Below are 26488 nucleotides of genomic sequence, written 5' to 3'. Positions count from 1 at the left end.
GGATGCTCGAAAACCTCACAAGAATAATTGTGGGAACTTGTATAAGCTTAACTGATTTGCCATATTGCCTTAATTTGTAGGTCCAACTATTTTGTTTCATAAGCCTTTGACTCCAAGAAAGGCTATGAATCAAAGAATGCAACTTTTTCTTTTTTAACTACACACTCAAGTGTATAAAGGCAATCTTGCTACTTCTTACATGGATTTTCTGGTATTTTCTGGCAGTAACACAATCACTGATAGACACCATAACACAGTCTCAATATAAAATGTTGCATTAGTGAGTATCAAGATTTTACTTTGGTGAATTTCCATATTAAATAACCTGTGCCACATGCCATAGTCGGCAGGCTATAACCTTGTTACCATGGGGCGACCCATGAACAATCTTCCACTACTAAGGGACCTCTACTCCCGTTCCTATCTCAAAGATGCTTGGTGTAGACCTGGTAAAGGATTCTATAATTCTTACCGAGCGTTAAATACTGGCTGAGATGTGTTAATTGTTTTGCCAGGCATCTTGGAACAGGCTGAAATCAGTTTACCATCTCCACTAAAGTGACAGGTCTGATGGTTGCTATGGTCTTGGGAAACCCTGAACCGGTTCCGAGGAACCCTGGTTGGGAAATACTGCCTCAGATATACGGACCAGAGTAAATAAGGTGCAGAACCAACAATTATTGATGCTTAAAGTGGTTGTCCACTCTTTCGATATGGTCTATCTAGACATTTGGAAGCCACAGAGGATGGACACCCTCTATGAGTTTGTAGCTGCAAAGAGCGACACCGAGTTAGGATGAACATTCTTGAAAGTGAAGGTCTACCTCCTAAGGAGCATGATCTTTAAAGTTATAGCTTTACTACAAATGTGGCCAGTCCAAAGTTCCTTAATCCTTTAGTCTCCTATTTTCCTCCAGCAACTCACATGCACAATGTCCACATTTACCAGCGTGTGTGAGCACTTAGAAGGAATCAAAAAGCACAACAAGTTTTCTTCAGTTATAATTTGCTGAATGTTAATGGGGCAGACACTGCCAATGTGAGTAAAACTTCTGGAGAGCAGCCCTACCTTCTACATATCCTAAGATAATAAACAACCAATATAAAAAACGACACTAAGCTGTTTACTACATCAAATTTGTATGAATAAGACACTGCAATTTATAGATTATTAGTCCCATATTATAGAGTCCAGGGGATTATACCAATATTTAAGCTTCATATTTGTCATGGCAGCCTTAAATATTCATTGGCACAATATGAATAGATAATTTGTGTTTCTGACCTCATTTCTGGATGAACTGGTTTTATATTTAAAATGGAAATCTTAAAGTAGTAAGAATTTCAAACTATGAGTATAACATAGCATGGCCTTCCATGAAGTCATTACTAGGACAAAGTCACACGTGCTTAACACGTAACCCAAAAATAATGACATGAAATAAGCAATGGACTAAGAAGCTAAAACTGATATAACAATGGGAAAGAAGAGTCCCTGAAGATTCCAAGGGGGTAATTGTATATTTCTGTGGAACTTAATACTATTTACCATCTATTATTTTGGGCCTCCAAGGCCTAAAATGTCATCAGTTCAGGAAAATACACAGGGATACCAAAAGCTATTTTGTCAACCAAAGTCCAAGGACAAAATGTGTTCCCTAATACTGTCCCCATACATGTCCCTATATTGGCAGACACAGTGCCCCAGGAACGGGAATAGGTGAATGCCGCACTACCTACAGTGGACACAGTGGCACTATCTACATAGGCACTGTGACACTATCTACAGGAGACACTGTGGCATTATGTACATGGGCTCTGTGGCATTATCAACATGAACAGACAGTGTGTGGCACAATCTACATGGTCACTGTGGCACTATCTACACTATGGCATCATCTACAGGGGGCACTATCTACAGGGGCCACTGTGGCACTATCTATAGGAGGCACTCTGCCACTATCTACATGGGTGAAGTGATACTATCTACAGGGGACACTATCTACATGGGGCACTATCTACAGGAAACACTATCTACAGGGGCCACTGTGGCACTATTGACATAGGTACTGTGGGAGCAGTGTGTGGCACTATCTACACAGGGCACTGTGGCACTACTTACACAGGGCAGTGTGTGGCACTATCTATAGAGGCACTGTGACTCTATCTACAGGAGGAAGTGTGTGCCATTATCTACAGGGGGGACTGTGGCACTATTTACATGTGCATTTTCGCACTATTTACAGGGGGCAGTATGTAGCACAATCTACATGGGCATTGTGGCACAATCTATAGGGGTCAGTGTGTGTGGCACTATTTACAGGAGGGAATATCTACAGAGGGTACTGTGGCACTATCTATAGAGGCACTGTGACGCTATCTACAGGAGGAAGTGTGTGCCACTCTCTACAAGTGCAACTGTGGCACTATCTACAGAGAGAACTGTGGCACTATCTACAGGGGGGACTTTGTGGCACTATCTACAGGGGGCTTTGTGGCATTATCTGTGGCACTGTGGGCACTATTTACAGCGGGGCCCTGAGTGTGGCACTATCTACACTATTTTTTACGCTATGAGTAGTGCTCAGCACATATCCACTAGCCTAGCCCTTTATATTAGAGCTTGTAACATAAAGGGCTAGGCTGGGGGATACGTGCAGACTGATAATCATAGCGTAAAAACCAGAGGGTAGCGGGAGCGTGGCAAAAATAACTTGGTTTAAAAAGTAAATTTGGAAAACCCCCTTTAAAAAACCTGCATTCGCCCACGCAAATGGGAAAGAAATGGTTCCGTAATCTGCAAATAATCAGATATTATTTTATCTCTAAATACAGCAAATAACTCTATTGGACAGGGCTTTCACAGATAGATAGATAGATAGATAGATAGATAGATAGATAGATAGATAGATAGATAGATAGATAGATAGATAGATAGACAGACAGACAGACAGACAGACAGACAGACAGACAGACAGACAGACAGACAGACAGACAGATAGATAGATAGATAGATAGATAGATAGATAGATAGATAGATTAGATAGAGATTAGATTACAGATTTTAATAGAAGAATTTGTAAAACTTCAATCTTGGCATGACAGGGCATCTGTACTGACTGTATATGCAGGCCAATATTTGTTGCAACAGCTCATTGCAGGTTTAAGTTGTGAATCCACCTATTAAATTAATAAGCTAAGGCTCACATGGCTGATCAGATCCAGATGTGATGTCTTTATATATGGCTTGCATCATTTAACAGGCAATATACAGTGTGGTTGAAAGTTGGAAGCTCCAGAGACTGAAGTCTTCTAAAGACCTGGATCACTCTCAGAGTTTAAAAGACATGGTGACTGAGATTAGACCGAGATGTAAAAATAACCCTGACACATCAAGTTTAGCAGTATATTGCACGGTGCTTTAAAAAAATATTTGAATCTGTATGTACAGCATCAGGTAGCACCATTGGCTTTGAGGCCATTATGATGCACAAGCCTTAAATGTGTTGTCTCATCTTGACAGCCCCTTATTAGGGCATATGGATGTCATAGAGGTGGCGGAGAGCCACTAACAAGCAATAGCTCTAACTCTGGAAGACTCGATCTGTCCATTTATTACATTACTTAATTTAAATAACAGTGTAATACCACATTGCAACTGTAGTGGCCGCTGCTGGGGAAATATATTGTTTGTTGCATATTCCCCTGGGATATCAACTCTTTGACCCTTGACCCTTGGCTATCCTGACCTAAGCATCTGTGTTCATTGTCACATCGCCAATCGGTACAGTGTTGTTATGTAGATTATCACATATATTAATACATTTACTATTGACAAGTTTCTATATAAAAATCTATTGGTGAAGTAACACCTGTTTATGAAAGTATAATTTACAGAAATGTATAGATTAACCCCTTACCGATATTTGAGGTAACTGTACGTCATAGTCGGTAGTTGGGGTATGGAGCGAGTTTACGGGCTGAGTCCGCTCCATATGCCGCGGGTGTCAGCTTTGCATTACCGCTGACACCCATCTCTAATGCCCTTGGGTCAGAAATAACTCAGATCAAGGCCCATTAACTGCTTAAATGGCGCGGTCGATAGAAACCTCAGCATCTAAGTCGTTAGACAAAGAGGGGGCCCAATGTCAGTCCATTGACCACCCAGTGACACGATTTAAGGGTGCCGATGGTTGTCATGGCAGCCTAGGGGCCTAATGAAATCCCCTAGGTCTGCTATCTTTGCGCCAATAAAAATCACAATACACAATAAACGATCGCTTCTTCAATTTCCCTAGGGGGACTTAATTTTTTTTTAAAGAAACAGTTAAATAAAGCGTTTTTTTTTAATATCCAAAAAATACAAAATATTAAAAGTAAAAAGAAAACCTTATCCCATTTTACGCTAAAGTAATGTAAAAAAATGTAAATAAACATAGTTGATAATGCCGCGTCCGTAAAGAACTGAACTATTCTAATATAACATTATTGAACTCGCAGGCTGAACGCCGTAAAAATATAAACAAAACACCAGAATTACTTTTTTTTGGGTCACCCGATCAAAAAGTCATATGTATCTCACAAGGCACCAATAAAAACTCACTCCACAAAAAAACAAGCCCTCACACCGCTCCATCGACAAAAAATTAAGGTAGTTATGGCTCTCAGAATATGGCGGTACAACATTTTTCTAAAACTGTTTTATCTTTGTAAAAGTAGTAAATCTTAAAAAAACAATATAAATTTTGTATCGCCGTAAACGTTTTTACCTGCAGAATAACGTTAACAAGGTTTTACCACAAGGCGAATGCCGTACAAAAGCGGAATCCAAAAAACAATCACTGTTTATTTCTATCCCCCCACAAAGATTTTTTCACATTTTTCAATACATTTTATGGTACAATAAATGGTGCTAGGTGGTTCAACTTGTCCCACAAAAAACAAGCTCTCATACGACTATGTTGAAAAATAAAAAAGTTATGACTTTTATGGAAGACGGGGATGAAAAAACGGCAAGGTTTTTTTTTTCTTCCAGAAACAGTGCCACTCTTGTTTGTTGGATTTATCTGGTATTGCAGCTCATTCTTAAGGCTGGGTTCACACGACCTATTTTCAGGCGTAAACGAGGCGTATTATGCCTCGTTTTACGTCTGAAAATAGGGCTCCAATACGTCGGCAAACATCTGCCCATTCATTTGAATGGGTTAGCCGACGTACTGTGCAGACAACCTGTCATTTACGCGTCGTCGTTTGACAGCTGTCAAACGACGACGCGTAAAAATACAGCCTCGTCAAAAGAAGTGCAGGACACTTCTTTGGACGTTTTTGGAGCTGTTTTCTCATAGACTCCAATGAAAACAGCTCCAAAAACGGACGTAAAAAACGCCGCGAAAAACGCCGCGAAAAATGCGAGTTGCTCAAAAAACGTCTGAAAATCAGGGGCTGTTTTCCCTTGAAAACAGCTCTGTATTTTCAGACGTTTTTGGCCACTACGTGTGCACATACCCTAAGTGTTCAGGGCTGAGCTGCAATAACAGACATAGCTCATGGACAAGTGTGGCGCTGTTTCCATCGAAAAAAAAAAAAGACGGTCTTTGTTTGTACCTGAATGTTATAAACCAGTTCACTGCCAAGTTTCCTGCCAGATCCCGCCTGCCCCCTCTAGAAGTACATTATGATTTCTTAATAAAGTCGCGATTAACATTGGAAATACCTTCCTTTATTGTCTTGTACTGATTTTAAGCTGCAAACCTTCTCTATCCACTCCCAAGTGAAAGAAAAAATTCTGCTGGTTCCCTCTTAGAATCTGTATGCAGTGTTCTATGGTGATCTAAGTGCCGTCCAGCAGAACAACATGGTATCCTGGTGTGGCAGCCGACTAACATACAACTATATTACTGCCTGTCTAAAATTGGCCACAAAGATGGCTTTCTTTTAGGACTAAATTGGGACCAATTAGAAATGTGTGTTGAGCAGCATTAGATCTATTGTGATCCATTGAGATCTCAGTCATCTTATCCTATCGTCACTCACTAGAACCAGAGCTTGTTGAGAGTGGTGAGTAGGAGTCAGTTGTCTAAGCGTGTCCACATGGACACCATTACTGAGATCCTACTTTCAGACGTGTTCTGCAGTCAAGGCAAAGAGAGCAACTCATTGGACAAATAACTCATTGTGACTTTTAATATTGCTGTTCAATTTATCAAATGAAGTGATGCAGTCCCGAAATGTTCCAACTGCTTCATATTTAATAAGAACAGCCATAGATCATGAATAGAAGCATAGATATGAAGAACATGACATACACAAAAGCACATTCAACGTGAACAAACGCAAAGCAATTTGTCAAAACTGAAATGGAATAATGGTTTATTATTTGGTGGAAAGATGTTTCAACTTTACACTCATCATATGCTACTCAAGGGCCTAAACACAGCATTAGATTTCTCCAGTTTTTGGCATCTCTCACCATGTTCCAACAATCTTCAGGTCTTCGAATGGAAAATTCTGTTCCGTGGCCATGGAAAACTATTCCTTAATAAAATAAGAAATTATGGACAATTTCACAAAATAACATAAATAGAACCTGTGGTCAAATCTTTTTGAATCCTCTACTGAATTCACTCAATAAGGCAGGAATTTCCAGTCTGGATGTAAGCCGTCATGCACACGGTAAAGCCTGTACAGTGGTACACGGGGTCTCTATGGTTCTGTATTATGGAGCCGTAGTAATTTTGTATACTGCTTCCCCACAGCACCATATTCTCCCCTAGAAGCATTGCATACAATGAAACTTTTTCTTTCTCATGGATTCTACACAAGATGGATCCATAATACAGCAATGTGAATGAAGCCTAAGGCCCAGCACCCAACACGCCTGCTGCCCGTGTCTTCTCAAGCTAAGTTGTCAGGCTGCATGGCATGATCCTACTTGAGTTTCTCCATAGCACATGGTAAGTCCACCCTAGGCCTTGTGACACACGTAATACAAATATGCTATGACGGATATTCCAGCCATGCTAATATCATACGGCGGTGACTTTTTGCACCAATCAAGTGACACGATCCACGAGACGTCATGCCATCATGTACAGATGATAATTAGGAAGAACCAGCTATGTAATAAAATACACGGGCCCCTGTTATTATTGTAATGACACATACTTACCCATCTTCCTTCCCGAGCGCAGAGGAAGTCCTGACGTCTTCTCGCGTCATGGCGTCACGGAGCTGTGCGCCGTGGATAACGTCACGCCGCTAGATTGTGTTGGGACATCCACTGCACCCAGAGCCGAAGAGGAGGTAAGTGTAACATTATGGTTTGCTGGGGTCCTGTTTCTAAGCCTGCCTTCAGGTAAGCTTACATACAGTGTCTAACAGAACGTGTCACACATGGACCCTGTATCTAAGCCTATCACGTGGCATTCTTAGATATATGGTCCATGTCTGATCCTGTCTGATGGGCCCTGTATCTAAGCTTACTATATAGTAGCCTTAGATACAGGGCCCCAGCAGACACTAATCTTATACAGTATAAGATTACTGTCTGCTGGGGCCCTGTATCTAAGCCTACCACAAGGTAGGCTTAGATACATGGTCTAACAGACAGTACAGTATGAAACATGGGCCCTGTATCTAAGCCTACCACATGTGTTACTAATGGGTTGTTTCTTTGTGTTACTGTTTTTTTATAGGTTCGGTCATTGGACTACATCGGATTTGAGGACTACTTCTATGACGGCTTTTTTTATTCTTAATAAAATGGTTAATGGGGGTTGTGTGGGGGTTTTATTTTAATAAAATATTTTATCTATCTTTCTATTTTATTTTAAACTTTAATACTACTGCTTCATTAATAGCTGCTGGCTGATTGACAGTGTCCATTACTAAGGTGGGGCTTAGTGTTAATAATACCAGCCTGCGGCCGCCCCAGTACCCGGCCATCGCTACAGACGGTCAGGTACTGGATCGTACCTGGCTCTTCCCAGTACCCCTGGTGCCCCATGGTAATAATGGGGGTTAGTGTTAGCCTCTGCACTGGCTAACAATAAGCCCCACCTTAGTAATGGACGCTGTCAATCAGCCAGCCACCATTACTAAGGCAGTAGTAATAAAGTTTAAAAAAATACAAGGACATAGAATTTTTTTTTTTATTGAATTAAAAAAAAAAACACACAACCCTTATTAACCATTTTATTGAGAATAAAAAAAGCCGTCATCGAAGTAGTCCTCGAATCCGACATATTCCAATGACGGAACCTGTCAAAAAACACGAACACAAAAAAATAAGTAACATAAAAAAGCAAAACAATTCAGCGAGCTGGGCCCTATTTCTAATCCTATCATGTGTGATACTCTCTGCTGAGCCACTGTATCTAATCCTATCATGTGTGATACTGTCTGCTGAGCCACAGTATTTAATCCTATCCATAGCTATAGGGTCAGAGTGCTACAGATAAGCTGTCTATATATATATATATAGATACACGCACCCACATTTTTTGGGGGGGGGGTGAACATATGTTAGTACAAGGATACTTACTGCTGGTGCCCTGTATCTAAGTCTATCATGTGTGATACTGTCTGCTGTGGCACTGTATCCAAGTCTATCATGTGTGATACTGTCTCCTGGGGCCCTGTATCTAAGCCTATCACGTGTGATCCTGTCTGCTGGGACAATGCATCCAATTCTATCCAGCGGTGTAGCTATAGGAGGCTTAGTCTTATAGATATGCTATCTCTGATATATAGGGAAAAAAAAGTTTTACCCCTCCTAAAAGCAATGCATAATATGTATATTCTGTATACACTCTGAGGCAATTGGTGGTAGAAGATTGGCTCTGTAGACTTCTATTGGTACAGTATCTCACAATTTGTACGAAACCATAGAATGGCCGTGTGCATTAATCCTTACAAGTGAGTTTTATATACTTTCCTTCATAGCTATTTACCTAGTAATCCAAAATGTTTTCTAATCCGGCCCCTATTCGGTCCCAGTAAAGCCAGATTAAAGAACATTGCCTGTAATACTAAAGTTAATGTTACTAACATCAGATCTCAAGACGATTTGATGTACTTTGCATATTATATGCATAGTAGAGATCTAATATTGGATAAGGTATAAAAAGTGTAAAGATATAAATATCACAACGACTGAGATGACTGGAAACGTTGGTACAGACAGTTTCCATAAACTATTCTAAAAGTTAAAAAAAACCACCATATTCCATGTATATACGTTTACTCCTCCTCTTCTCTGAACTGGTTTTGTGAAGTGTCTGCTCCTTCCATTAGTGTTTTTGGTGACTTTTTTCTGCATACCTTTCTTTGAGGCACAGACGGGATGACATCATTCTTCCAAACACGTTCATCTTCCAGTTTGGTCTTCCTGGAGCTGGGCTGTGGGTGTCCTGCTGTTGGCTAGACATCTGGACGGATTTTATTAGTGGAAGAAAGGAAGGAGAGAAGACTGGGAATCACTATTCATATATTGCTTTCCTTAACAGTTGCACAGTGGGTCTCTTACAAGTGGATCTACATTCTTCTCCAAGAAATACCTGCAAGCCAGTTAATAAAGTAAGAGTGTGACCGTACCCATACACACGTCACTTCATTAAACCCAGCACCTTAATAATGGTCTTGCGTGCAGTCATAAGAAACGTTTTCTCCATACCTAGACTAGGACAGAGTAATACCATCAAATCTTTATGTCAGTAGACCAGGTGCAGCTGTCCAGGGAGCAAGAAGTCCAACAGAAGTGAACTAAGAGCACAGTATTCAAAGAACATCCTTCATACTAAAAGACTTTAGTCAACATGTCGTCTCAGATCTACCAGAGAACCTTGATCTGCATGGTGGTAAAGTCATTAGGATCGTCTTCTTGCAGCAGAGGGGCTGAGAGTTCGATTCTGAACAAGGCATTGTCTGGGTCAAGACTGTAAAAATGTTCATAGTTTTCCTACAGTAACTCTCATTTTTACCCAAAGTCCAAAAACTTGGTGACACGTTGTTTTCTTAGGAAAATGTCTCCAGTGTGTGACTGAGGTAGACAAAATGACAAAAACTGGCAACTTTAGATAGGTAAACTGATGTACTACACCTATAACATAATTATATCAATGTTGCCCTATGGAGGAAAATCTGAAGGTAATTTGAAATGATCGCAAGAATTCCGACCATGTCAGAAATTCTTAGTTTTTATTGCAACCAAAAGTTGCCATGGAGCATGGCAGACACCATGACGGAATCTAATGGACCCCATAATAAGTCAATGGGCTCCTTCGGGCACCTTGTTTCTATTCTAAATTGTAATTTTCTATCTCCATCACCCACAATGTCTCATTGGGGTCTGCTTTGGAGCCTCTTAATAAATTACTCCGAAGTCAATAAGTGACATTAATATATTCACCTATGGGTGAAGTTAACATTGAGTGGGTTGTTACAATGGCGTATGACAAGGGGTGGGATATATTAGGCAGCAAATAAACAGTCAGACCTTGAAGTTGATGTGCTAAAAGCTGGAAAAATAGACAAATGTAAGGATCTGAGTGATTTTGACAAGGACCAAATTGTGACGGCTAGAAAACGGTTTCAGATAATCTCCAAAACTGCAGGTCTTGTGGGTGGTTAGTACCTACCAAAAGTGGTTTAATGAAGAATATTGGTAAAGCGGCAACAGGGTCATGGGTGCCCAAGGCTTATTGATGCGTGTGGGGAGCAAAGGTTAGCCTGTTTGGGCCAATTCCACAGAAGTGCTCTGTAGCACAATTTTCTGAAAAAGTCTATGCTTGCTATGATAGGAAGGTGTCAGAACATGCACAACATCGCAGCTTGCTGCATGTGGATGGCCAAGTGTGTCTGGGTTGCTTACCCGGGTAAGAGATGGCACCAGGATGTACTATTAGAGGAAGACAAAACAAGCTGCAGACAACTCCACAACAAATCCGACCCAAATTCTGCAGGAAATTTCAGTCAATGGTCCGCAACAAATCATGTTTGATTTAGTGCATATTTCCGTCCGGATTTGCTGCTGCAGGGAAAAAGAGGGAATACAAAAATAGACTATACTCACCTCCCCTGGCGCTCCCATAGTGATGCATCCCTGCTCCCATTGGTTTGTCTCTGTTGAGCGGGCTTCCTGGGATGTGGTCTTGTCCAATTTGATGCTGCAGCCTGCTATTGGCTGTAATGGTGACATGGAAAAAAAAACATCATCCCAGGTTGCCGGATCAACACAAACCAACCAGGGGAGCTGGGACACGACGCTACGGGAGCAACAGGGGACTTGAATATGGTCTTTGTTTTATTTTAAGTAAGAAAAATGTTTTTTTTTTCTAGTTGCGATTTTTGCTGTGAAAATACAGCTATTCCATAGCACAAAAACGCAACATTTACTTTGTTGAGAATTTCCCTTCCTTATTAATCTGAATGAGGAAAATGTACAACAAATGAGCAACCATTCTGCAGCAATATGATACGCACTAAAAAAAATCTGTGCTGCAGGTCAGTGCATGTATGGAGATTTTCTGCAGCGTGTAGATGATATTTATTAAAAACGCATCCAAATTTCTGCCATACGCTGCACATTTCTCGCCAGCAGAGCTAGACAGAAAATCTGCAACAATTACACTACGTGTGAACATACCCTAATAGATTTATTTCCTACATATGAAATTTTGTGTGTGTGTGTGTGTGTGTGTGTGTGTGTGTGTGTGTGTGTGTGTGTGTGTGTGTGTGTGTGTGTGTTAGGGAAAAGTGATACAAGCCATTCCACAAATGTTAGATATGTGGAAGATATCACATAATTGTCTGGCTTTTCTTTAAAAAAAAAAAAGCTGGAATTTGTTTGGTTGACCACTACCTTCAGGGCCTCCATTGCAGATTCCTTCATATTTGATGGAACGTGCAATGCTTTTTTTCCGATCAAAATAGCAGACACCACGACGGAATCCAATGGACCCCATAATAAGTCAATGGGCTCCATCGGGCACCTTGTTTCTGTTACATAATATAACATGTATAAAACGAAAACCAGGACTCAGATGTGAACAAGACGTACATAACCCTATGACTACACTAAGCTACACTATGTGACATTGTTTTCACAACACCTAGCAACATGGTTGCTGCTACAAAGTCCAGTACGTGAAATGCATATGACAAAGAAATTAGTAAATGGACCATTGATAATTAAATTGTTTCCTCCAATATTGTTCATGAAGTCATTTGCCGGCCCAATGCGGTCACAACTCATTTCTAACAGACGGAGGCAGATTTCCGTTCTTTTCACTTGACAAAACAATTCATCAGAAGACACTTTCCTGTGTGATGACAGAGTTCCAGTAGGATTGTGCTCTTGTGACAAGTGTGTGAGTGAACGGAACATATTCATCTTAATGTTCTGCAAAGTTAAATTAACGCATGTAACGTAAAAGCGAGATAAGTCCTTGCAGTATTCTAGAATCTGAATGTTAAAATAGTATCTGGAACAATGTTTCATAAGGTAGATTCCAGGAACCCCCAGTGTTCCACCAAGTTGTCTTTGGGGCTCATTGTAATGAAAATTGGTAGTAGCATGGAAGAAGTGTGGTGCCCATTAGGACCTATTTCAGCCTCCAGCTAGTTGCCTAAAGTTACTCACTGTCACTGCTCAATAGGAACAGAGTTTGCCCCAGGTCAACCGAACACAAGTTCTGATATAGTGGAAGAATGAAAACCCAAGGCTGCCATCTTTAACAACCCCAAAGAGTTCTGGTACCTCTATCCTAACTTGTTAGGGTATGACCATCAAGAGCTCCTTTTAAAGGATGAGAGAGTCGAGTTCCTATCAATGGAGCAACCCGCCAGGAACATCATCAAGGATTTGATACTTCCTTAATCCACTGCCCCCTAGATACCCATGTGAACGTGGTCTTCTTCATCGTGGTCTTCTTCATGAGATTTGTTTTCTGCTCAGCCTAATAAATTACATAGCTCATTAATTTCTAGTATGCAACCAGTGGAAGTAGACATGTCAGCAATGTGTTAAATATCATCTTCATGCAAAATGCCATAATTATAATAGATGGAGATATCTCAAAATACAAAGAAATGCTTCATTTTATTGTGTGTACTGTGCATTATAATTTCATAACATTAACGGTTTACACATGGGGATATTTCTAATGCCTTTTTTTTTTTTAGATCATTTTCCCCCCTGTTTTATTGTTATTAGGGGTAAAGTATAAAAGAAGGATCTAAAAAAATATATATATTTTTTAATTTAAAGTTCTTTATTCTTTAAATTTGCAAATTGACACTAAAATAAAGTATTAAAATGGGTTCCCTATTTTGTTTTTGGTTGTTTTGATTTATAATATGTATCTCAGTTGAACAGGGTGGCTATGGTGAGAGTTTAGGTGAAAACAGCCCCTTGTCGAGACACTAGTCACTGGCAGAACTGATCTACGTCTGCTAAGACCCTGCAGCTCTGCCATTCCGGAGGGCACCTGGTGAACACTATTCACTAGGTAGCGTTCATTGAGCGCTATGTAGATTTCAAGAGAAGACAGAAGCGCTTCTATTTTCTCCCCAGGGTTCCCGGCTCTGACTACCCGGCACATGACATTCTAGTTTACAGCAGTGATTTGAAGCAGCGACACCAAGACCTGTCCCGTCTGGCTTCAAAAGACATCAACGTTGTCACTAAAGCATTACGCAATGTCGACAAGAATAATATACTATATATATATCTTTTTTATATATATATATATATATATATATATATATATATATACACATATATACATATATATATATATGTATATATAATAGGCTTTTATTTGTTTGATAAATTTATAATAGCAGTGATGTATGTGTAGGCCTAGCAGATGAGAGACTGGTAATAGTAGTAGCAGCAAGGTCACTGAACCATAGCCCGTGATATTATCCCCTGTAGAGATCCTCACCCCAGCACACCTGCGGTCGGCTCTTTGCGGCCCGGTGGAGATACTTCTTTGAACGTCATTATAAATAATTAAACATGAGCGACACAATAAGAATCTACTCACATTAGATCATTTCGAGCTGTCGGTCAGATAGAAATCCTTCAATTTTCCCTGATTTACAGCCATGTAGATGAAAGATATTGCCAACAATAGGAGGGAGCCAGGAAAATTTCATCTGTCTGGAATTCGGCAGGAAAAAAGTGAGCTGGAAATTTCAGAGGAAGTGAGGATTTGTGCCTGCTCCAGCACCTCTGTTTGTGTTCACTCAGCTGGCTCGTGTTAGCAGGAGTCATTGAGGAAAAGCGTCAAACGTTTTTTCCATCACTACAGAAACTTGACTTTAATCCCAAATCAGTAGGCCTCGTGTTGTGAACTTTAACCCCGGCCTCCTGCAAGTCACTTCAATCCTTTGTGCTAACTATCTTAAATCAACAGCTTTGTTTTCTCTGCAGGTCTAAAAAAGAAAGATTACACAGGAGCGGCTCTATATATAAATCCTCCCAAGCCCGAACACACTAGAGAATCGAATTCAAACACATATACATTAATTCAATTTACTTTTAATTTCCGTATTATATATTTGGCCTGAGATTTGCTTCTAATCCAGATCTTTATGGAAATAGATGAAACCAGAAAGCGATTAAAAAAAATTGATGATCACCTGCGAGCAAAGGCGCGTAACTATTAGGCAAGTACTACCATACAATAAGATGTAGTATGTTATAGTCTCACATCTTTCTTTTCTCCTTCCCTACATGTATGGAAAATAATGACATAGAATAGCATTAAAAGGGGTTGTCTCATCACAGAATCCGTTTCCAGTATGAGAGGATATGGCCCCTGAGATCCCCAGAATACAGCTGAGGTTGGTGGATAATTTTCCCATACAGTGACCACTACAGGAGAACTGTAGTATAACATGAAAGGGAGTCTTTGTTTGTTATTGGTTCTCTGCTCTAGTTCATAAAGGGAAGCCCCAAGTGAGGTCCCCCCTTTGTCATCCATATGTCCTAATAAGGCATATGAATAGGAGTTGTACTGATGGGACAGCTCCTTAAAGGGGTTGGACAATCCCTACTTGTTAGAAGGGTCTCTTGACAATAACCTGATTACAAAGTGTCCCCCCCTGCTAGGACCCCCAAACGATCAGCTTAATTCTGTGGGTATACCTGGTAGTAAATGTTCAATTTCCCTGCAGTGCCACCACAGGAGAAATTGAGTATTACACAGTACTCATACAAATCAATGGGGTGTTTGTGTAATGCAGGCCAGGACAGGTCCTCCAGAGCGAGAGACGCTCTTTGTAGCTGCTCTCTACTCTGGCCAAGAGATGAGGAATTTGAGCAGAGTGTATGAAAATAGGTTATCTAAACTAGACAGCCCCTTTAATTATTTCAATGGGACCTGCCAGTATTGTTTTAACTATATTTTCTTTCCTATTTATATATACAAAGCACAAAAATGAGAATTCATTGTCATAGGAGGGAGTAATAACCTTTGGGCATATGGTTCCTTCCCAGGCAAGCAACTGTTGCCACCACATATGGCTGAAGGGAAGCAGCAGCGCAGAATCGAGACTATACATATGTATGCTCAAATAAGTAGCTCAACCATAGACAAGTCCTATTCTTGGCAGCAGTCGAGCATAATGAAATTATTTATTTTACATGTTGAAGATATTAGTATGATGACAGCTAGGGATTTTACGGTTTCAGCAAATAGACGTTATTCTTTGTATTATAAAAAATTATAAAAATTTTCAATATACTTTCTTGATTTTAAAAATCTCTGCTTGCTGTCATTCAATGGGAACCTTCATTGTAAACGAGTCATCCACTCTGTGATCATTGGACTTTGTATACCTCCGAATAAAATAGGCGGCTCAGAGGTTTTATGAAGCAGTAATACAATTGTGTACATGAGGTTCTGCTTTTAAAAGGACCAATTCCAATAGGAGATATTTACTAGGGGATTGTTATAGAAGCAATTTCTTAATCGGTTCACTTAAGGTTCACCAAAGCTGGTGTTATCCATTTTAGTGAAACTGTACAGTGTCTTGTAGTCAATAAATGAATATGTTTTTCATCTACTTGCGTAAAGTCAATGCAAACAATGACAGCAGTTTCCAGTCCACGGTAGGTTACATGTCGCCTGCAGTACGTTAGCGTGATTAGGTGCGATATGTTCAACTGTCAAACATGTTTCTGAACGTCCCTAGGAATCTATTAAACACATCACATCAATGCTGCTCCGAACAGTATGGCTTTAATCATCCCTGTAATGTATTGGCGAAATTCTTGGAAAGGAAGCAAATTCAAGACAAAACTGTATTTGACAAATGACATAAAGCCACAAAACAAGTTCTTTCAGGCAGAAAATGGAAGCTTTCAATATTTGGAATAAATGAATTTAGTTTTATTTCTAGAATTATCAGAAACATCTATTGTGTATTCTTAATATGCAACATTAAAAACGAATATAAACAAAGGAACCATTCTAGGCCTTGTTGTTGGCAGTAAGTGACTAGGAAAATTTGTTTGTAGGCGTATTGCAATGGGCCAGGAACTGCAGGCTGCAGGGGGTTAATAAGAAAGCCCTTATTGAGACCTGCTATAGTTAATAAATATTGGCTGGGGGGCAGGAAACAAAATTTTCCTGGGTTCGGAACCTGTAGGATGAGTTAAAATAGGATATGTAGCATCAAAAAATGACATATTATTAAATCAGGCAATTATTATAAAAATACATTTTTGTTATAGTTTTTAGGGACGTTTTATATTTTGATTTTGGATGTCAGTATTTATATAAAGGTAATCCTAAAATTATTTTGTTTTTACACTAGCCCCCAGAGTGCACACACAATAGGCTGAAATTTGCCGACACATTATTATTAACCCATTCCCTTTCTGGATTTTCATTTTCATATTTTCATCCCCACCTTCCAAAAGCCCTAACTTTTTTATTTTTTGTCGATAAAGTCATATGAGGGCTTGTTTTTTGCGGGACGGGTTGTAGTTTTTCACAGTATCATTTATTGTACCATATAATGTATTGGGAACCTGGAAAAAAATTGTGTTGTGGAATAGGAAAAAAACTGTGATTCCTCAATCTTTTGAGGGGTTTAGTTTTTACGGCTTTCACCCTATGTTAAAAATGACATGTTAACTTTATTCTACCAGCCAATATGATTACGGCGATACTAAATGTATAGTTTTATTTATGTTTTACCAGGAAGAAACTAATTGTTAAAAAGAAAATGTGTGTTTTGTCGCCACATTCTGAGAGCCATAACTTTTTTATTTTGAGCAATATGAGGGTTTATTTTTTGCGGGGCGAGATTTATAGTATTAATAGTTTCTATTGGTACCATTTTGGGCTACAATAGACTTTTTAATCACTTTTTATTCTTATTTAATTTTTGGTGGGATATGAAGTGACTAAACAACAGTGATTCTGGTGTTTGAATGTTTTTCTTGGGGTTTTTTGAACTTTTAATAATTTTTTTTACACATTTTTATTAGTCCCCCTTGGAGAATTGAACCCCTACACCGCGATACTAGTATATTACAGTATATTGTCAGGCCAGAGGCAGGGCTTAACAGGAGATTAAGAAAGGCAGCCCTGGGGGGCCTTCATTAGCCCCCTGGGCTACCATGACAACCAATGGCACCCCTGATTGCGTGGTAGGGAGCATATGAGCTGTCAGAGGGGGGCACCCCCTTCTTTTTAACATATTAGATGCTGCGATCGTGATTGATCGCAGCATCTAAGGGGTTAAATGGCCAGGAACAGCGCGGTCGCTTTTCCTGGCCGTTAGTCCCGGGTGACAGCTGTAATACATAGCTGACACACGCTTCGTACGGAGCGGGCTAAGCGGATGAGACGGCTCAAAACATCACCCCCCCACCACGACGCAATAGTACGTTGTAGTGCGGATAGAGGTTAAAGGGTGGGGAATTTAATGTCTGCATTGAGAGTCTGAGTGGACCCGGCGGGATGAAGCCAAAAATAGCAGTGAAGTAAACAATTTTTTTTTTTTTTTTATCATTTTTGTCCGATGGAGGTTAGTCTGAAGGAGGGGACAATGTAGGACCCAGCATGGGGCTCTAACTTGCTATACCCCACAGGATTTAATCTACCGCAGCCAGGAGCTGGCCTAGATTTCTACGATAATTTACACCACTTTTATGTTGTAAATTATAATTCATCTATTGCTTTGCGGTGGCCCAGCCGTTTTTTTGTAAGCCAAGTATCATATTTTAAAAAGTGGCGAAAGCGGCATAAAATGCCCCTTTTGGGCCTTTTTTTTTTGTATGCCGAGAAAAGACTCGAGATTTCCCAATTGTTTTAACTGGTTCCTCAAAGTTGGGCACAGCTGCAGTATTAGGGCTGATTCAGACGAACGTTGCGTTTTTGCGCGCGCAAAAAACGCTGCGTTTTGCGCACGCAAAAACCACTTGACAGCTGCGTGTGTCATTTGTGTATGATGCGCGGCTGCGTGATTTTCGCGCAGCCGCCATCATAGAGATGAGTGTAGTCGACGTCAGTCACTGTCCAGGGTGCTGAAAGAGTTAACTGATCGGCAGTTAACTCTTTCAGCACCCTCGACAGTGAATGGCGATCACAATATCGAGAAACCTGTTTAAAAAAAAGAAAAAGTTCGTACTTACCGAGAACTTCCCTCCCGGCCGTTGCCTTGGTGATGCGTCCTTGGTGACGCGCCTCTCTTGACATTGGGCCCCACCTCCCTGGATGACGCGGCAGTCCATGTGACCGCTGCAGCCTGTGCTTGGCCTGTGATTGGCTGGAGCTGTCACTTGGACTGAATTGTCATCCCGGGAGGTCAGACTGGAGGAAGAAGCCGGGAGTTATCGGTAAGTCAGAACTTCTTTTTTTTTTTTACACGTTCATGTATATTGGGATCGGAAGTCACTGTCCAGGGTGCTGAAACAGTTTAACTCTTTCAGCACCCTGGACAGTGACTATCTCCTGACGTTGCGTGCCGGAAATTTTTTTGCCGGGTTCGGCCAAAACGAGTTCGGCCGAACCCGGTGAAGTTCGGTTCGGTTGTCCACGTTCGCTCATCTCAAAGACACTCCGTTTGGATGTTTGGAAACAGAAAAGCACGTGGTGCTTTTCTGTTTACATTCATCCTTTTGACAGCTGGTGCGCGAAACAGTCGGTTCGCACGGAAGTGCTTCCGTGCGACCTGCGTGGTTTTCACGCACCCATTGACTTCAATGGGTGCGTGATGCGCGAAATACGCAGAGATATTGAGCATGTCGCGCTTTTTGCGCAGCGGACAAACGCTGCGCAAAAAGCACGGACTGTCTGTACTGCCCCATAGACTTGTATTGGTCTGTGCGTGGCGCGTGAAAACCACGCGGCCCGCACGGACCCAATACACGTTCGTGTGAATCCCCCCTTAGTTTTTGAAACTCCTATACCATAAATCAAAACGGTCTCCCTACCCACCATGTTTTAAATACAATACTTGTGTCTTCTTAAAAGGAATAGGGGCCTCTAGGGCTTACTCAGGCACCAGGGGACAGGTACGACTGCTACCTCTGCACCCACTGTGGCCACATCCCTGCTTGCTGGATTAGTGATGAATGACATTTATCAAATTTAGTGTGTCCTAGCCAAAATTGGTGGATAATTTAGAAGAATGTATCTGTGTACACACGTGTCTATCGCAGTGGTCTACAACTGGTGGCTGGGCAACAGTGGAGATACACATGTTTGAAACCACTGCTCTTATTGGCCTTCTACAATGGAGTAAAATATATTGATGTGCGTTGTGTGTTGTACAACATAGACTTGAATGGGTAGGGATAGCTGAAGCCTCGTAGATTGAAGATAATATTTCTTATGGGGATCACCTTCTAGACATTTTTCACCCAGTCACCTTTCATTCCTTTTCACTTCATAGCATATCCTTTATCTGCTGCCAATATGTTGTGCATTCAAATTGTCAACTGTAACATTACATTATTTTTTTCCCTTAACTTTTTTATTATAACATGGATACAAAAGACCTGTTTTACAGTAAAATTTCTAGTCCAAAATCCAAGACATGTGGGATAGATTGCACAATACTTTGAATCACATTACAGGAAACCGCATTCTGACATTACTTTCATTGGGAAGAAACGTATTTTTGAAGCTGAAGATATAGCTCATGGGGGAATAAGGGTAGGTAAAAACAGAGGAAAATAAATACTAGAAGTGAAGACAGCAAGAAATGCCAAGTTTTTCAAGAATTTACATAGAAATATACTTTAAATTGGTTTGCCTCGCAATTTCCTAATATGAAAATGTTTTCTTCGCAGTTGCAGCAGATCCCCATTGGCTTTTTATGTAGCAGCTATGTTACAGAGCGAAATTAACTTGTGATCAGCGAACGAATTGAAATGTATTTTGAGCTAACACAGGATATAGAGCACTTTACAATGGTTTCCCCTGTAAAAACGACTTTCATAGCTAATGCAGTCTCTATGGCTGATGTTTACAGGAGCGAAACTAGGGAAGTCTAATAATATAAACTTAACTCACAAAGTGTGTGTATATATGTGTGTGCATGAATACACCAGCAAATACCCAGGGGCGCAGCTATAGAAAGTGCAGTGGTAGCCATCACACCCCGGCCCCGATGCTTGCGGGGGCCCACAGGCCCCTCTGAAACATAAGAAGATACTAGTATTAGAAATGGCACATTGTAGGTGGGGGGCCCTATTACAGATTTTGCATTGAGGTCTAGAGGCTTCAAGTTACAATGCTGTATATACCTTTGTATGGAGTGGCTTAGTGGTTAGCAGCGCTGGTGCCCTGGGTTTGAATCCAATCGAGGACAATGTCTGTATGGAGCTCGTATGTTCTCTTCGTGTTTGCGTAGGTTTCCTGCCGTACTCCAAAAAACACGTTGATATATTGATAATTTAGCATTTAGATTGTGAGCCATAATGGGAACAAGAGCCGACGTGAGTGATGAAGATCTCTGTACATTGCCGCAGGATACAGTATGTTGTGCAGAATTACATCTTTACTATTTATTTGTGGAACTAAACTTTATCTCATATCTAATTATGTAAATGTATCCGTTGTATATATACGAGGTCAGGTGGGGGAATATGGAGCGGGCTCACGGGCTAAGCCCGCTCCATGAGATGAGCGTTTTGGCTGTTAAGTTAGCCGAAACTTCAGTGTAGAGAGCTGTCGCTATTAAGCCGTTAAAAACAGAGGGTGGACGCCTCTGAGATTCAGTCGCACCCCTGCGACGCTATTGCGGGGTGCCATCATGGCAGCATGGGACCCCTAGGTCTGCCATCTTTGTACTATTAAGCCCTGTCAGAATTAGCATATACCGCAGTACATTAATATTGCAGTATATTGTGCATTTGATCCAACGATCGATGGTTCAAGTCTCCTAAAAATAAAAAATAAAATAAATACATTTTACCCCAAAAGCAATGTAAAAAAAAAAGTTAACATATCCGGTATCGCTGCATCCATTAAAGTCTGAACAATTATAATATAGCAATATTTAATCTGCACGGTGAACGCTGTAAAAAAAAAATTTAAGTGCCAAAATAATGTTTTTTGGTCACTTCATCTCCCACAAAAATTAATAAAAAGTGATCAAAAAGTCTTATGTACCCCAAAATGGTACCAATATAAACTACAGCTCAGCCCGTAAAAAATAATTCCTCATACCGCTCAATCGACGGAAAAATAAAAAAGTTATGACTCTCAGATAATGGCGACACAAAACAAATTTTATTTTTAACAATTATTTTTAACCTTGTATAAGAAGTAAAAAATGAAAAAAAAACTATATAAATTTGGTACCGGTGTAATCGTATTGATCCACAGGATAAGGGCGGATTCACATGAACGTGATTTGCATCCGTGCAGCCCGCGTGGTTTTCACGCGGGTCGCATGGACCTATGCAAGTCTATGGGGCAGTGCAGACTGTCCGTCAGTTTTGCGCAGCGTGAGTGCGCTACGTAAAACTCGCGACATGTTCTATATTTTGGTGTTTTTCGTGCATCACGCACCCATTGAAGTCAATGGGTGCGTGAAAATCATGCATGCCCCACATAAGCACTTCCGTGGGACGCGCGTTATTCGCGCAACAGCAGTAAAAGTATGAATGTAAACAGAAAAGCACTACGTGCTTTTCTGTTTACAAACATCCAAACTGAGTGTCATAATGATGGCGGCTGCGCGAAAAGCACGCAGCCGCGCATCCATATGAACATGGCACACGGAGCTGTCACGCTGCTGACACGCGCGCAAAACGCAGCGTTTTATGCGCGCGGGAAACACTCACGTTCATGTGAATCCGCCCTAACAGTTAACATGTCATTTTTACTAAAAACGAAACCCAAAAAACAATGGAGGAATTACAGGTTTTTTTTCCCATTCTCTCCCACAAATACATTTTTGCCAGTTTTTCAGTACATTATATGCTACAATAAATAGTATCTACAACTTGTCCAGCAAAAATCAAGCCCTCATACGGCTTTATCGACGGAAAAAGAAAAAAGTTATGACTTTTGGAAGGTGGGGAGGAAAAACGTGAAAATGAAAATCAGAAAAATTGCTGCGGAGGGAAGGGGTCAAAATAAAAAGTGTCTTACAATCTTTATACACATAACGAAATCAGATCAAAGGAAGATAAAGAGACTTTGTGTGGCTGCCTGCAGCTCTGCCTCACCTGCCATTAATCAAGTGCCTCCTATATAAACCCAGCGCACCTTCCATTCAGGGTTAGGGGGGATTCACACGAGCGTGTATTCGGTCCGTGCGGGCCGCGTGGTTTTCACGCGGCACGCATGGACCAATACAAGTCTATGGGGCAGTACAGACAGTCCGTGCTTTTTGCGCAGCGTTTGTCTGCTGCGCAAAATGCGCGACAGGTTCAATAACTCTGCGTATTTCGCGCATCACGCACCCATTGAAGTCAATGGGTGCGTGAAAATCACGCGCACCACACGGAAGCACTTCCGTGGGACGAGCGTGATTCGCGCAACAGCAGTGAAAAGGATGAATGAAAACCGAAAAGCACCACGTGCTTTTCTGTTTCCGAACATCCAAACGGAGTGTCTTTGCGTACCGAACTTCACCGGGTTCGGCCAAACTCGTTTTGGCCGATCCCGGCAAAAAAATTATCGGTACGCGACGTCAGGAGATAGTCACTGTCCATGGTGCTGAAAGAGTTAAACTGTTTCAGCACCATGGACAGTGACTTGCGATCCCAAAATACATTAACCTGTAAAAAAAACCCGATGTTCTAACTTACCGATTACTCCTGTCTCCTTCCTGCAGTCCGACCTCCCGGGATGACACTTCAGTTCAAGTGACAGCTCCAGCCAATCACAGGCCAAGCACAGGCTGCAGCCAATCACAGGCTGCAGCGGTCACTTGGACTGCTGCGTCATCCAGGGAGGTGGGGCCCGATGTCAAGAGAGGCGCGTCACCAAGGACGCGTCACCAAGGACGCGTCACCAAGGCAACGGCCGGGAAGTTCTCGGTAAGTAGGAACTTTATCTTTTTTTTGTACAGGTTTTTCGCTGTTGTGTTCGGCATTCACTGTCGAGGGTGCTGAAAGATTTAGCTCTTTCAGCACCTTGGACAGTGACGGGCGTTGACAAGCCTCATCTCTATGATGCCGGCTGCGCGAAAATCACGCAGCCGCGCATCAGACACGCATGACACACGCAGCTGTCAAATGGTTTTTGCGCTCGCAAAACGCTGCGTTGTTTGCGCGCGCAAAAACGCAACGTTCGTGTGAATCTCCCCTTAGTCACATGCAGGTAATGCTGGGTGTTAGTGAGAATGCTGAATCAGTTTGCCTGTAGAAATCATAGTGGACAGAGACTATGGGTAAGGCCACACGGAGCGGCCCAGACACGGTCGCGACACGGCCAACAACCGTGCCAGCACCATGTTTGGTGCGGTTGTCAAATACCCTGTTAATGACCGCACGTTAAGGCGGGTAAAATGTCCCTTTTTTTGCAAATTAGTGCAGCCATTAATTAATACATCCTTTATGGCCGCACAATTTTGCAGGTAAAGGGCCGTGTGGCCTTACCCTAAGGCTGGATTTACACGAGCGTGTGGGTTTTGCGCGCGCAAAATGTACTTAACCGCTTCGTGTGTCATCACCATATGGTGTGTGGCTGTGTGATTTTCGTGCAGCCGCCATCATTATGACACTCTGTTTGTATGTTTGTAAACAGAAAAGCACGTGGTGCTTTTCTGTTTTCATTCATACTTTTTACTGCTGTAAAAGTGCTTCCGTGTGCTGCGCGTGATTTTCACGCACCCATTGACTTCAATGGGTGCGTGATGCGCGAGAAACGCACAAATATAGGACATGTTGTGAGTTTTACGCAGCGGACTCACGCTGCGTGAAACTCACGGACAGTCTGCACGGCCCCATAAACGAACATAGGTCCGTGCGTGGCGCGTGAAAATCACGCGCATTGCACGGACGTATATCACGTTAGTCTAAATAAGGCCTAAAGATTCACACATAAAGAGAGTCTACAGCTAAAAAAACAAAACAAAACAAAAACATTCTAAGGCTTCCTTCACACACACACTCACTTTTTGTGTAGCCTTTTTTTTTTGTCCTCTTTTTGGTGGCATTTTTTACAAATAATGTGTTTTACTATGTGCATTTATTTTAGGTGGCGTTTTTCACATTGCAAATCATGTGATTAAAAGAATATATGATGCAAAAATTCTTCTTTGCAACCCATGATTTAGGCCAGCATTTTTCAGCTGTAAATGTTGGTGCAGATTCAAGGCAATTACACAACGAATCTGTAGCAACATTTGCATATTTGACAGGTAATTCAGACGTTGCAGATATCACAGCGGACTTACCACAGATTTCAGTTTTTCTATTGCAAAGGCAGAAATCCGCAGGGAAATTCCAGCGCTTCTCCGCAAAGTCATGTGCGTGCTGCGGAGGGAAAATTCTGCACCGCAGCCTAATTTCCACACAGTCTGAACTAAGTTTCCTAAAAATGTATAGAAACAAACGTAAAAACCGGCTGCTGCAGAATTCCACTGCGGACTGTTCACAGCAGAATTCAACAGCAATTCCGCCACGTCCGACATGTAAAATATTCTGAAATAGCCAGAAAAACACCATAAAAAAACATAACACACATTGACACTTTTCAGCTTTTTTTGATGAGGGAAGTTTTTTTTGAGGGAGGTCTATGGGAGAAAAACGCCACTAAATGCTTAAAAAAAAAACCGCGACTGACCCAAAAAAAAAGAAGTAAAAATTTAAAAACCGCCACCTAAATAAACCACCATGGTTGTAGCGCATTCTATATTTCCCCATTGCCTCCTAGCTAACATCATTCCGCAACATTTTTTTGCCACAATAAAATGCCAGGAATATCATTTCAACCGAACATGACTTACATGGGAGGATCAACCAAGTAGTAACCCCCCCTACGTTTGACAAGCCATAAGAGGCGATGACGAGAAAACCCCTTGAGGCTGTAGATAAAGCAATTGAACCAGCATTCCCCAAAAATGTTCCTCGTCTCTAGTCAGCAGAAGGCAGATGATTGTTCTTGGTGGGCTGTATTGAAGCGTCAGACAGAGGTGGTCATAAAACTGGAAATTTCCACAACTATTCTTATAATAATATTATATTATGGAATTGCTATTCATGCAGTTCCTGGATATACTAGTCGCAGTTCATGAAGCCTACACTGGATTATATTGAGAGCTGCTTAGGTGTCATAGATAGGAGGTCGCTGTGGTGTGGAGCAAATCCTGATTTACTGCTGTCATTTCTATGATGCCGGGCAATGCTGAGGGACATTTTCCATTGATTCAGCTCCACATAGGATCCAGTGAGAAAATTCAGCTGATTTCCCGCAGAGAACAGGGAGTCCACCTCCTACTGCTCCCACTGTTTACCTCTATGGGATTATGTGATTAATGAGGCCTATAGACATCCTTTTTCCACTGGAAACGGAGAACCACAGCTGTAAAAACAGCTCCCCCTTCATTCCATGCCTAAATGGAAATAAGACTGCAGGTAGCAGATAGGAGGACTAGATTTATTGGGAAGGGGGGAACAGCATGGTGACCCCTTTGCAAGGGACCGTGTGTTTATAAACACTGACAAGCAGTAATACGGTGATGTATGGATATATGTGACATAGCTCTGCGGGACCTAATGTAAACGTATGTGTAAACTTTCACAAGACACTGGCTGCAGGCGGGCATTGTACCCTAGTACAATATATTGGGAATGACGCCATGTTTTTAGTGCATTAAAGGGCCAGTTGACACTTTAAATGTTAAGAACTTACTATCACAACAGGAAATATATGGTACTAAAGTAAATCTTTACCTAGACATTGAGTAGGTTTAGTAACCTGGAATATAGGAACATATGTTGTGCATGTGCTTAGTGTATTAGTGCTTAAAGGGATCTTCAGGAAGGTATAAATATCATATA

General features: G+C 41.3%; 1 long non-coding RNA gene across 1 annotated transcript; it reads right to left on the bottom strand.

Moving 5' to 3' along the window:
* Positions 1-6306: 6306 nt before the first annotated feature.
* Positions 6307-14335, bottom strand: LOC142666369 (uncharacterized). Its single transcript, XR_012851671.1, has 3 exons — positions 14049-14335; positions 9322-9428; positions 6307-6534 (listed from the first exon to the last, which is right to left on the bottom strand). It is a non-coding gene; the product is annotated as an uncharacterized LOC142666369 (long non-coding RNA).
* Between the last annotated feature and the right edge of the window lie 12153 nt (positions 14336-26488).

This window comes from Rhinoderma darwinii, chromosome 13, assembly GCF_050947455.1.
Source record: "Rhinoderma darwinii isolate aRhiDar2 chromosome 13, aRhiDar2.hap1, whole genome shotgun sequence".
In the NCBI taxonomy this organism is placed as follows: Eukaryota; Metazoa; Chordata; class Amphibia; order Anura; family Rhinodermatidae; genus Rhinoderma; species Rhinoderma darwinii.
This window is presented reverse-complemented; position numbering and strand designations above follow the sequence as displayed.